Here is a 13,365-nt window from a genome sequence, read left to right as displayed (position 1 = left end):
CACATGCCAGTGGATAAGATCTTTTCCGGCAAATGTCACACCTCTCCTTTGCTTTAACTTTCCAAAGATGTCATTTCGTCTCTAAGATCATCACGCCTGCTCACGCCCGTCAGGCCTCTTTGCCGGAAATGCGCCCACCACAATTCCACCACAGGGTCTCTGTTCTTCTTTCTTTCTAGAATGTTCTGACCCTGGGCACCATTGGTCTCCTTCCTCACTTCATTCTCTTTTCACCTTGCTCCAACAGGTTCTACACAAAAGGCAAAGCCCACCCCTTCCCCCTTATGTGATGAATTTTTTTTTCATAGCATTCATCACCCCTGGACATATTATAAATCTGGGAGTCACTTTGTCTCCTCCAACCAGGCCATAAGCCCCAGGAAAAGGAGGGACTTTGTTTAGTTCACTGCTGTACCTGCATTTCCTGGTGCAGTGCCTGGCACGTGGTGACCGCTCAGTAAATGCACTGACTGCAGAAGTAGGTTAAGTCCACACTGGAAATCCCACCCGTGACTCAAGACCAGAGGTGTTTCCATGACTCTCTGCCTTGTCTCTCACCAATGATCTGTGAGACGAAGAGGCCTAACGACTCCGCCTTCTTGGTTTCATAACTAGCGACCATGAGGTGATGGGTAAAGATGTTTGCCAACAAGCCCAACAGCCTGAGTTCAAGCCCCAGGACCAGCATGGTGGAAGGTGAGAGCAGACACACACACAAACAAATAAATAAATTATTTATAATAACTAAAAACTTTTAAGCAATTTTAACTTGATTATGCAAAGCCTGGGCCGTCTTGTTCTTCCATGTGTGAATCCGCACATTACCTTTGTCTTTTTCTCCATCAGAGAAGCAGAGCTGTACTTATAGAACAGCCCACCTCAGATTCTCCCTCTGTCATCAGTTTCTCTCATTTGTTATCCAGGCGATATGCCCAAAGAAATGAGCATTCCGGTGAGGCCAGCTGGGGCTGGCGTGGTCCTGGCTGTTTCTAATAACACTCTTAAATAAAACGGGGACGCGCCTGACCTTGTAGAATCATCGGGAAAAGAGGGGTCAGTGGTTTCTCAACACCGCTCTCCTTTCTTGTTTCGTGTGACAATGAACTGTAGGATTGCGCGTCCTGCAAGAAAAGCCTGGGAAGATATTCAAAAGGCGATGGGAGAGCGGCTTAGAAATTACCCTCATCCCACAGATCGCTCCCTCCTCCATCGAGGCGTCACTGTCCTCTCACCTGACAAGCATCTGGCAAGCGCATCAGTTCACCACCACCATCAGTGTTTGCAGGGCACTCAGTGATGTAGAAGCAGGGTGGAGCACTGAGGCCGCTGGAAGTGAGGACTTGGGCAACAGTCGGAGTGAGACACTGGTGCCGTTGTGAGATGGCTGGGGTAGGGGGTGGGGGGGGGAGGGTAGAGCCTGATACTTGGAAAAGGACAGGATCCAGAAACAACTCCAGGTGTATCCGGAGGGCAGGGTGGGCTCCGAGCACAGATGTGGGAGAGTCCAAGGTTTGGAGCCCAAATCATTGGACGCTCGTATTCCCAAAAGACCATTTAATTTTTTGTTCTGTACTTGGAGGCTCTGCTCACTCGTTCTCTCCTCTCTCTCTCTCTCTCTCTCTCTCTCTCTCTCTCTGTGTGTGTGTGTGTGTGTGTGTGTGTGTGTGTGTGTGTGTGTGTAGATGCAGAGGTCAGAAGTATATAAATGTCATACGTCTCTCTCAGTTGCTGACCACCTTGCTCTTTTGAAACACAGCCTCCCATTGGCTCACGCTCACCATTCCCTTTGACTTGCTGGCAGACAAGGCCCAGGATCCCCCTGGCTCTCCCTCCCCAGCACTGGGATGACCACCACCGTGAGCTTCGGATCTGGGCTTTTACATGGGGTCTGGAGACTGAGCTCAGTCTCTCTCTCTCATCTTCACTCAGCAGCTTCTTTCCTTACTGAGCCATCTCCCCCGGGGCCCTCCAGTTCATCACATTGTCCCCAATATCGCACAGCTCCAACCCACCAGACTTCCTATATTCTCTCTGGGACTCCCGATTTTCATCCTTAGACTCAGGTGCCGAGAGCCGTTGCCGCATAAGTTTGTCATGAGAAACAGCCCATCCCGTGTAAGGTGTTTTGGACAGTGCCCGGGATGCAGTAAGCACCCAGGAAATGCCAGCTGTGTCACCATTACCGTTACTTCCCAGCCTCCTGGCCTACACCCTGGACTCTCGGTCCCTTCTATAATCTCAGAAATCCATCACCGTATCCCCGAAAGCCTCCTGCAAAGGAAGCGTTGGCTGTAAGGCTCCTTATCAACGGAAGTTAAACTCAACTCGGAGATTACTCCCTCAGCCGGCATCACGCCCATCCTAGCTCCCCACCCCTCCAGTGTGCAGAGTAAAACAATATAATCAGGATAGAAAGTCCCTCCCTCCCCTCCCCTGGCGGCACCGCCCCCGCCACCCTGACAGGCTCCGGTGGAAGCTTGCTTGTTTCTTCCTCTGCTCTCTAAGGGGTCACAGGTGTGTGTCTGCTTCCCTCTGTCACACGCCTTCCAAAAGAGGGAGGCTTCTAAGTAGCGCCATCTCAGGGGATGTGTGAGGGCAAGTGTCTCCTCCCTCCGGCTGGAGTGAAAGTTGGCAAAGCCTGCAAGCCTGCAAGCAACTTTATTTCACATCCTAAGGGAAAAGGAATTGTGAATTCATTGACCAGATAAGCAGACTGAGCTTTCAAACCATCCTGCTTCTGGGACTCAGATACCTTAGAAGGAACCCAAATTCGTCAACATGGCTGCAGACCGGCACGGAATCAAGTGAAGGCCCCACTCAGAGAGTGGGATATTAGCTCCTTTTTTACATTGCTATCATAAACTACCTTGCAAAAACAAATCTGGGGAAGGCAGGTTTGTTTTGGCTCGTGGTTTGAGTCTGCCATAATGAGAAAGAGGTGGCAGGGCTCATGGCAGCGGGAAGGTGTGCAGGAGACGTCTCACTTCCTGGTGGGCCAGGAAGCACCGAGGGTAAACCAGAGCAGAAGTGGGTATAGCCCCTCAAAAAGGCCCATTTCTAGTAACCTACTTGCACCAGCTAGGCCCCACATCCTGGAGGTTCATAGTCTCCCAAACCGCTGCCCTCAGCTGGGGACTAATTGTTCAGACACACGCACCTGGGAGGGACAGCTCATATATAACCCATAACAGTCATTTCTGTCTTTTTTTAAAATACAGGATTTCTCTGTGTAGCCTTGGTTGTCCTGGACTCACTTTGTAGGCCAGGCTGGCCTCGAACTCACAGCTATCTGCTTGCCTCTGCCTCCCGAGTGCTGGGATTAGGAGCTCCAACAGCCATTTCCAAATTGCTGTAAAATCAGGCTGTGGTACTGCCCCCTAGTGGGGAGCAGCAGCGTGGCCACTGGTGGTTTGAAGTGAACAAGCGCTCTCACAATTGGTTTAAGCTGTAGTGTGAGACAGTTTGACAGCGTCTTCCAGAAAGAACCCAAATGCTAAATGGGGCTTGGTGGGTACTGTTTCCTGTGTCACAACCTTTCAAGTTAAAAAAGAAAAAAACAGCCGGGTGTGGTGGCACACACCTTTAATCCCAGTACTTGGGAGGCAGAGGCAGGCGGATCAATGTGAGTTCGAGGCCAGCCTGGTCTACAAAGTGAGTCCAGGACAGCCAAGGCTACACAGAGAAACCCTGTCTCCAAAAATAAAAAAATAAAAAAATAAAAAGACAAAACAAACAGGAAAATATTTACCAGAGAAAGGGTGAAGTGCGAGACAAGGTCACCCTACATTTGTAACTCCTTAAGAGAATTATTTATTATTTTTTATTTGTGGTGTGTGTGTGTGTGTGTGTGTGTGTGTGTATGTGTGTGTGTGTGTGTGCATGCATGGGTTCTCCACAGGAGCCAGAAGAAGATGTCAGATCCCTGGTGGTTGTGAGCTGCCGACGAGGCACTGGGAACCTGAATTCAGGTCCTTGGCAAGAACAGCGAGCGCTCTTAACTGCTGAGCCGTCTCTCCAGCCTCCTGCTCTACATAGTCAGACTCAAATCAGAACTCTTGCAGGAGTGTGAATTCATGCAAAACCCGTAAAAATGACAAATTGGCGAAATGAGTCAAGAGCCTTAAAAATATCCAAATTTTTAAAAAACTGTCTGGCATCGTATCCTAGGAAAATTGCTTCGAACACAGAAAAAGAGGTTTTGTTGTGGTGTTATTCATTCACAGTGGAAAGAGTTGAGAATGCCCCCATTTCATTTGCCCGTTTGTAGGGGAAGAGTGGGAGGAAAAGCCGAGGGATGCTCAGAAGCTGTGTGGCGGCATGCCTGTGAGGAGGAACACTCGAACCCTCAGGAGGCATTTTATCAGGCTGGGAAACAGTCCCTCTAAGATTTATGTATACTGTGAATGTCATAGCTACAGCGAACAGTGACAATTTAAAATTGTGTATACACAAAACTTTCAACAATTGGCACCAAATAGTGAAGACTATGTTTCTTTCTTTTTAATCTTCGTCTGCATTTTAGTTTTTTTTGTTGTTGTTGTTTTGTTTTTTAGTATTTTATGTGTACGGGTGTTTTGTCTGCATGTGTGTCTGTGAACCAAGCCTGGTGCCTTCAGAGGCCAGAAAAGAACTGAAGTTATAGATGATTGGGTGTTGGCAACTGAATTTAAGTCCTCTGGAAGAGCAGCCAGTCCTCTTAACCACTGAGCCATCTCTCCAGCTCTCTTCTGTGTTCTTAAAGATTTTGATGTCCCCCCCCCCTTTTTTTTGACAGGGTTTCTTTGTATAGCCTTAACTGTCCTTGACTCACTTTGTAGATCAGGCCGGCCTTGAACTCAAGCTCGGCCTGCTTCTGCCTCCCCAGTGCTGGGATTAAAGGTGTGTGCCACCACACCTGGCTTGAAATGTTTCCCTTTTAACACGAAAAATGATTATAGGCCTTCAAATTAGAACACCCATTGAAAGCTGTTACTTTAATATATAAATGAAAAGTTTTACATGGGCTTATTTTTCCAAATGTATCCTTTCCATAGAAAAGTCTGTGGATGTTTAAATCCAGCCTCTCAGAACATATTTGCTCTCTCAAAATGCCCAGGCTGCCTTAGCTTTCAGCTGCAAGCAGAGAGGCTGTCCAGCAGGGCAGAAGCAGCTGTGGTATATGCAGCTAAATATAGACTACTTCTTACACAGGAAGACCTGGAGGAACTGAAGATAAAATCTTCCACTGGATGACCTGATTTACCTAGGACACCGAATGCTTGTCACGCGCAGTCCTAGGCAGGCACAGGCGGTGGCATGGAAGGCCTCGACTCCTGTGTTCCAAACCAACAGCCTGCAGAACGCGGTTAGAGGAGAACCACAGAGTGAGATGCTGGCCAGGGGCAAGGGAGAGTAAGAATTTGAGTCTAAGAAACCATTCTCCAGCCGGGCGGTGGTGGCGCACACCTGTAATCCCAGCACTCAGGAGGCAGAGGCAGATGGATCTCTGTGAGTTCGAGGCCAGCCTGGTCTACAAAGTGAGTCCCGGACAGCCAAGGCTACACAGGGAAACCCTGTCTCAGAAGAAGAAGAAGAAGAAGAAGAAGAAGAAGAAGAAGAAGAAGAAGAAGAAGAAGAAGAAGAAAAGAAAAGAAAAGAAAAGAAAAGAAAAGAAAAGAAAGAAAGCCATTCTCCTCAGGTCCATGGAAATGGTTCAAAACCTGTGTGGTGAAGACAATACAGCTGACTCCCAGCTGGCCCCCAACGACAGCAGCCCAGAAGTCCCCACGCAGCGCTCCCTGGGGAAAAGAGAAACTTGAGTCACAATGGAGCCAGTGTCTTAGCAATAAGGAGGTTCTCCTGTTAGGGTCTGGCTAGGTGGGTGTGAAGGAGGAAGTCTCCAAAGACCCTGCCTGAGCCCCCCTACTCTGACTTCCTAAAGAATGGCAAGGCTCTCTGAAGCCGGGCATGAGGCAGCTCCAGAGGGTCAACTGTGGCTCAGAGCTTTCGAGCCTGTGAGCCTTAACTCATAATGATAGCTGTGCTCCTCAGGGGACTGCAAGGGGGCTAGGGGTGGAGCTCGGTTGGGAGACTGCTTGCCCAGGATTCGTGTATATATAACTCTAATCCCAACACTCAAGAGAAGGTCAAGAACAGGAGGATCAGAAGGTCAAGGTCATCCTTAGCCACATGGAGAATTCGGAGCCAGCCTTCGATAAATGAAACTCTGCCTCAAAAAGCATACAATAAATAAAAAGAGCCTGCAAGGGACTAGCTGATGCCTGTGGTGGGAAACAAATGGGATGGGGTCGTTCTCAGGGGTACTCTCGCAGCTCTGGTTTGACAGTCTCCAAGGGACCTCCTGGAAGGTTCTAGGTCTTGGGTCCATCTGACTTTTTCTGCTTTTTTTTTTTTCCTAATCTGAGGTGAGCGGTTGTTCCTGTTATTGTTGATGATTTTGTTGTGACAGTATGTAATGGTTTGAATGAGAAATGTCCCCTAGACACTCAGATATTTGAACCCTTGGTCCTTATTTAGTGGTGCTGTCAGGGCAGGTGTAGGAGATGTGGCCCAGCTGGAGGAAGTAGTCACTGGTGGAGGCTTTGAGAGTAGAAAGCATTTCCACTTAGTTCTCCCTGCTTCCTGGGTGAGCTTAAGGATGCGAGCTCTCAGCTTCCTGCTCCCGTGGCCATGTCTGCTGCTGGCTGCTGTGCCTCCACACCATGATAGACCCATCCTTCTGAGAACTATAAGCCCAAATAAACCCTTCCTTCTAGAAGTCACCTTGGTCAACAGAGAAGTAAACAATTAACAGGGTTTTGCTGTGTATCCCTGGTTGACCAAGAATTTGCTACATGGCAATCCATCTGTCCCTGCCTCCCATGTGCTGTAAGGGCTCAGGGATTAATGTTTTAAAGGGAAACAGTTCAGAGGATAATAAACACCTGCATCCTTCTGACAAGGGTCCAGTAATCCGAATAATTGCCAACACACCGCTGATTATCTCCTTTCCCACCAATTATTCACAAGCAAATCTCAAACACGGCATCGTTTCATCCTTTACAAGTTCACATATGCACCCACGCACCATACATACATATATACAAAAATGTAACTAAAAATATAAAAACCTGCAAGAGAGGATAATGCATATTTGAGAGGGAGAGGCGGGTGGATCTCTGCATTCAGGGCCAGCCTGACTTACATAGGGAATACCAGGCCAGCCAAGACCAATTTTTAAAAAAAGATTTATTTATTTATTATTTATACATATTCTTTCTGCAGGCCAGAAGAAGGCACCAGATCTCATTGTAGATGGTTGTGAACCACCATGTGGTTGCTGGGACTTGAACTCAGGACCTTTGGAAGAACAGCCAGTGCTCTTAACCTCTGAGCCATCTATCTAGCCCCCAGCCAGACCACTTTGAGATCATGTGTGTGTGTGTGTGTGTGTGTGTGTGTGTACACATATATACATATAGATAGATAACATCTTTGAGAAAGAAGTGGAACTGGGAACTGAATCTAGGGCCTCATGCAAACTACAAAAGTATCCTACATTAAGCTATATCTCTAGCCTTGAAGTCATTTGTTTGTTTGTTTGTTTATTTGTTTGTTTAAGACAGGGTTTCTCTGTGTAGCCCTGGCTGTCCTGAAACTCACTCTGTAAACGAGGCTGGCCTCGAACTCACAGAAACCCCTCTGCTTCTGCCTCCCCAATGCTGGAATTAAAGGTGTGCGCCACCACCACCCGTCTCCCCTTTAAGTCTTTTACAAGCACCACAAGTCTACCAAAGGTTTCGTTTGTTTATTTGTTTTGGTTTTTTTGTTGAGACAGTTTCTCTGTGTAATAGACCTGGCTGTCCTGGACTCACTTTGTAGACCAGGCTGGCCTCGAACTCACAGCCTCTGCCTCCTGAGTGCTAGGATTAAAGGCGTGCGCCACCACGCCCGACCTACCAAAGTTTTAAAGAGATGTTTCTTATGTGTATGCATGTCTTGCCTGGTGTATATATATGTATCATGTGTGTGGCCAGCACCTGCAAAGGTCAGAAGAGGCCATTGGATCCCCTGGGACTGGGATTGTGGATGGTTCTGAGCCCCATGGGAGTACTGGGAACTGAATCCTGGTCCTCTGCAAGAGCAATAAGTGTACTTAAGCACCAACCCACCTCTCGAACCCAAGGCTACCATATTTAAACAAAGCAAAATCAGTTCTTAAAAATCCACACATATCCAGGCAGAGTCCACCTTTTCCTGGTGTCTTATAAATGTCCCAAGTGCATTCCTCTGAGTCAGCAATCAGTCAGTTCCTTACAAAAGTGGTTGGTTGGCATGCCTTAAGACAGAGAGACGAGCTGGACGGGGATGGCCCACGCATTGAATCCCAGCACTTAGGAAGCAAAGGCCCGTGGGTCTGTAAGTTTGAGGCCACCCTGGTCTACAAAGCAAGCTCTAAGACAGCCAGGGCTACACAAAAAGAAACCGTGTCTCGAAAAGAGCCAACCAAATGAAAAACAAAAACTAACCAAAGGGATCGATTCTTAAACTATGAAATGCAAATTTAGGGCTGGTGACACTATAGCAATCCCCACAGGCGCCAGCCACTGAAGCCAGTCAATTGTTCAGACACTCGTCCACAGATATTTATCAGATGTCTCCCATATGCCAGGCCTGGGATAATGGCGTGCTCATCAACTTAGCCTGTTCAACCAAGTTGCATCTGCGGACGTGTGGTGTCGTCTCTCTTCTCCAACGCCCTGCTGGATGGCTTCTTGTGGGACGCTAACCTCATGCGGCTAAATATTTTATGGCAGAGCCCATGCGGAGCTGCTTGTTTACAGTATTTGGCATCTGTGATGATGTCATTAAAATCCCTTTGGACTCTGGCTTCCTCTCCCCAGCATGGCATGCTGGGCCCCGCTGTGTACTTGCTAACAGCGTTTGGGATGGTTTTCAGAACATAGCCCCTGGCCACTGAAGCAGCTCTGCTCTGGGAATAATACACTTTCCCTTGGACAACTAGAGCCAAGCAAAGATTTGAAAAGGCCCAGCTCCTTTGCAGGACTCAGAGCTGCAAACCCTGAGGTGGCTGTGCTCCCCGGCTCCCCAGAGGTGGCGCTGTCTCTGGTAGGAAGCCACCTTCTCTCCCTTCCTTATTCTGTTTCTCCATCCAGAAGATCTATGCTGGGTCCTGCCCTGTCCTGTTCCGTCCCCAGTGGTCCCCAGTCGTCATTGTCCCCCCTTCCATCGTCCCCTCCTTCTCCTGTCCCGCCCCAAGCTGAAATCATCAGCTCAGGTTCAGGGTCTTGTTATGAAAGCCTGGAAGGAACTCGGTAGCCCAGGCTGGCCTGGAACTCACTGTGTAGCTCAGGCTGGTCTTGAATTAGTGATGACCTTCTGCCTTCAGCCTTCTGAGAGCTGTGGTCACCGGCTTTGCCAATGCTTGGGCTGTCCTTGGCAGACCCCAAACTTGAATACGAAATCCGTATGATACCTCAAGAGTCACTCAAAATACAATCTCTCTAGTGACCACCCCCTCTTATACTGTCTTTTATACCTTTTAATCCCCCAAAGCTGGAAACCGTACTCCTAAACAACTTCAGATCTGAACATCTACCCCTGCACTTAACGAATCGTAAGGGTTTTTATTCACTTTACAAAAGAATTCACAACGGGGGTTCTTCACACAGAGAGCCTCACTTGAGTGTTTAAAATAAAATTACTAGATTTTACTGCCCCCCCCCCAAATCAACCTAAAGCAAATTTCCAGAAATAACATATCCCATAGAAAGCAGTGGCCAAGTACCAACCCAACAATTGGGACTTTCAAATCCCTCCTAGTGAAAGCGCTTTCTCCTGAGGCCCCCTGGTAAGTCTCTGACTCTTTTTTTCCTCAGCCCCCTTGGTCATACCCTGAAGGGAGTTGCCATGGTGACCATGGGACTGTGACCTCCAGAGTAGCTGGGGCCCAGAAGAAAGGATTTCCCCTGTATGTCTGAGAGGTGGGGGGGGGGGGGGGAGCTGAGAGAGTGATTGATGGATATTCTCCTTCCCCAGTAACAGGCAGATGGTTTTCACTGGGGAGACTGGGAGAAAGGGCTCAAATGCTTTCTGAATGCCCTGGTGCTGAGCGGGCTCACCCTGCCACCCATGTGCAAAGATGCTGACTAACAACGTGGCCTCAGACAATGTGTGCACCAAAGAGAAAGCGTCCTGGGAAGGCGGGTTGCCGCTGAATGCCTCTAATTAATTTATTATGAGAGGCCATGGGAATAAAGGAAGGGTCACTCCATATGTAAATGACTGTGTCTTTAATCCCAGGATCTGAACCTATTTAACCAAGGAAATGAAAGCCATGTCACTTTTGTTTAATTAGCTCAAACTGAGGGACAAACAGGCCTGAGTGCAGGGACCAGCACAGGGACTCTTTCGTTCCTCAGCAGCACAAAGACCATGATGAACTCTGTCCCGGTCCTTTCTCCTTAAGTTATTAATATTTGTAATGACAGATGTAGTACACGCTTGTTATAGCATGTCAAAGGATAAGGCATTTTAGAAATCTTCGTGCGAGTGTGTGAGCAGGTGTCCACATGGCGCTGTGCACATGTGGAGACTGTCTAGGATTACACATGTGCACTACTGTGCCTGATTTCACATGGATTCTGGGATCCCAAATCAAGCGCTTTATACACTGAACCATCTCCTCAGCCCAATACACATTTTAAAACATTTTTTTGGTTTTTATTTTTTTTTCGTTGTTGTTGTTGTCTGTTTTGAAACAAAACCTCACTGTGTAGCCCTAGCCAGTATGGAACCTCCCTACATAGACCAAGCTGTCCTTGGTCTCACAGAAATCCTCCTGCTTTGTCACCTGAGTGCTGGTTTTAAAGTTTTATGCCACCATATCCGGCAAGGGTTTGTTTTTTGACTGATGGATGATTTTGTTTTTAATAGTGTGTGTGTGTGTGTGTGTGTGTGTGTGTGTGTGTGCACATGTACCCAGACACCCCAGCATGTATGTAGGAATCAGAGGGCACCTTGCAGGAGCTAGCTTTCATTTCTGACCATTATGGGCTCTAGGTATTAAACTCTGGTCGTCAGGCTTAGCAGCAAGCACCGCACCCGCCCAGCCATCTCACCAACTCCCAATAAGAGTTTCGCAAGCTTCTATCTCCTCCCATTTCGCCAATCCAAGCCACTTCCCGCTGGCCCTGTGGACATGTTACCTTACATTGTTCTGTTGTCTCAAAAATAGGATCATACTCTAAAGCAGGGAATGGTGGCTCACACCAGAGGCAGGCGGATCTCTGAGTTCGAGGCCAGCCTGGTCTACATAATGAGGTCCAGGACAGCCAAGGCTACGCAGAGAAACCCTGTCTCAAAAAACAAAAAGAAAAGAAATGAAAAAAAAAAAAAAGAAAAGAAAGAAAGAGAAAAAGGAAAAGAAAGAGAATCATACACTCTCTAGCCAAAGACAGCAATCCTTCTGCCTCAGCCTGCCTTGGTCTTACTCTGAGATCACTTACTGATACACAGCTGTTCCGGCCGTTGCAGGGTTAGGCCTGTGCCTCCCTCAAACGCTGTGGCACACTGCCTTCGCCCCTTGCCTTTTGATATTGCTACACGGCACTGTGCTGTGGTGTGGTGCAGAGTCCACACGGTCAGCACAGCCGTAACTCACTCTGCAATGCCTCCATAGCAGCCTCTGCTGTGGACATATATGTTATAATTCACCCAGCAGCCTCTTTCTTTCTTTCTTTCTTTCTTTCTTTTTTTTTTTTTAACATCAGTGCCTCTGAGAACTGCTGCCACCAAAGGTCCCCTTCAAAGTTGGTGGCTTCGGTTCATTTTAATGGGGGTGGGGCTCATGTTAACATTCTCCTTTTAATACACAATGCCATGTGTGCACATTCACATGGGATAACTGCATTTTTTTAAAAAGATTTATTTATTTAGGTATATGGTGTTTTGCCTACGTGTACACTTGCACTCCAGAAGAGGGCACCAGATATCTTTATAGCTGACTGGGAGCCACCATGTGGTTGCTGGGAATTGAACTCAGGACCTTTGGAAGAACAGTCAGTGCTCTTAACCTCTGAGCCATCTCTCCAGCCTGATAATTGCATATTGATGTCATTATTTCTATAAGACACATTCACAAATTTCATGTTTTGGGGATAAAAATGTAGTTACAAGGACTGGAGTCATGGCCCAGTGGCTAAGAGCACTTGCCGTGTTTGAAGAGGACCCAAGTTCGATTGTTAAAGACTACACTGAGTGGCTCACAACCAACCGCCTGTAACTCCAGCTCCATGGGATCTGCCTCCTAAGGTACCAACACACATGTGCACATATCCACATGTGAATACATATACGTAACTCTAAAAATAAAAGCAATCTGCTTTTGGAAAAGTGTTTACTTAACTCTAGTTGTCACCTTGAGACTGCTTTCCCAGAAGCATCAGCACCCACATCTGCATGAGCAGTACGTAAGAGTCCTGTTTACCCACTTGCTGCTCAGCCGTTGGGTGTTAGCTGTCTTGTGTCTTTATCTTTTCTTCCCCCTATCTGATAAGTGAGAATAGTGCTAATTGTTGTTTTGTTTCCTGTTTCCCTGGTTGAGTGTCTTTCACGCGCTTATTGGCCGCTTGTATTCACTCATCTGTAAAATGTTTTTCCGTGTCTCTGTCCGTTTCTTAAAAGCTTTTGCTTTGCAGTTTATATATTAGGGGACACACCGCCTTGTCGGCCAAGCACACTGTTGTTAGTCTTTTGTCTTAGTGAGGCTTCATCATTTTTGTCCCTTCCCTGTCAGCGTGACTGGTGGATGTCAGTTTTGACTATTCATTTTTCCAATTGAATGGGCAAAGATGTCCAACGGGGAAAGGAAGGTGGTCACCAAGGAACAGGGAACTGGCTCGAGTGACAAGAGCACTCACTGGGTTCCGTGCTGGGAGACCAGGCTGTTAAAAACCAACTTGGGAAGCCAGGCGTGGTGGAGCACACCTGTAATCCCAGTACTCCGGAGCTCTGTGAGTTCGAGGTCAGCCTGGTCTACAAAGTGAGTCCAGGATAGGCAAGGCTACACAGAGAAACTCTATCCTGGGGGGGAGGGGGGCGATGAAAACTCAGGCAGCAGTTTGGACCTGTGACACCTCCCCCTCCTTCAGATAAGTTTTTAACCCAAGGTCTACTTCCTTAACACATTTTAATCGAGCCATACATTTTTCATAGAATTTTAGTTTAAAGTATGTGTGCATGTTTGTATATGGGTGCAGGTGCCCACAAAGGCCAGAAGAGGCCATTGGATCCTCCAGAGCTGGAGTTCTAGGCACAGGCAGTTGTCTACTGTCTGACTTGGGTGCTAGAAACCCAACTCCGGGC

The sequence above is a fragment of the Acomys minous genome (assembly GCF_964271855.1).
Source record: "Acomys minous genome assembly, chromosome: 12".
NCBI classification, from domain to species: domain Eukaryota; kingdom Metazoa; phylum Chordata; class Mammalia; order Rodentia; family Muridae; genus Acomys; species Acomys minous.
Note: the sequence above shows the minus strand (reverse complement) of the source record.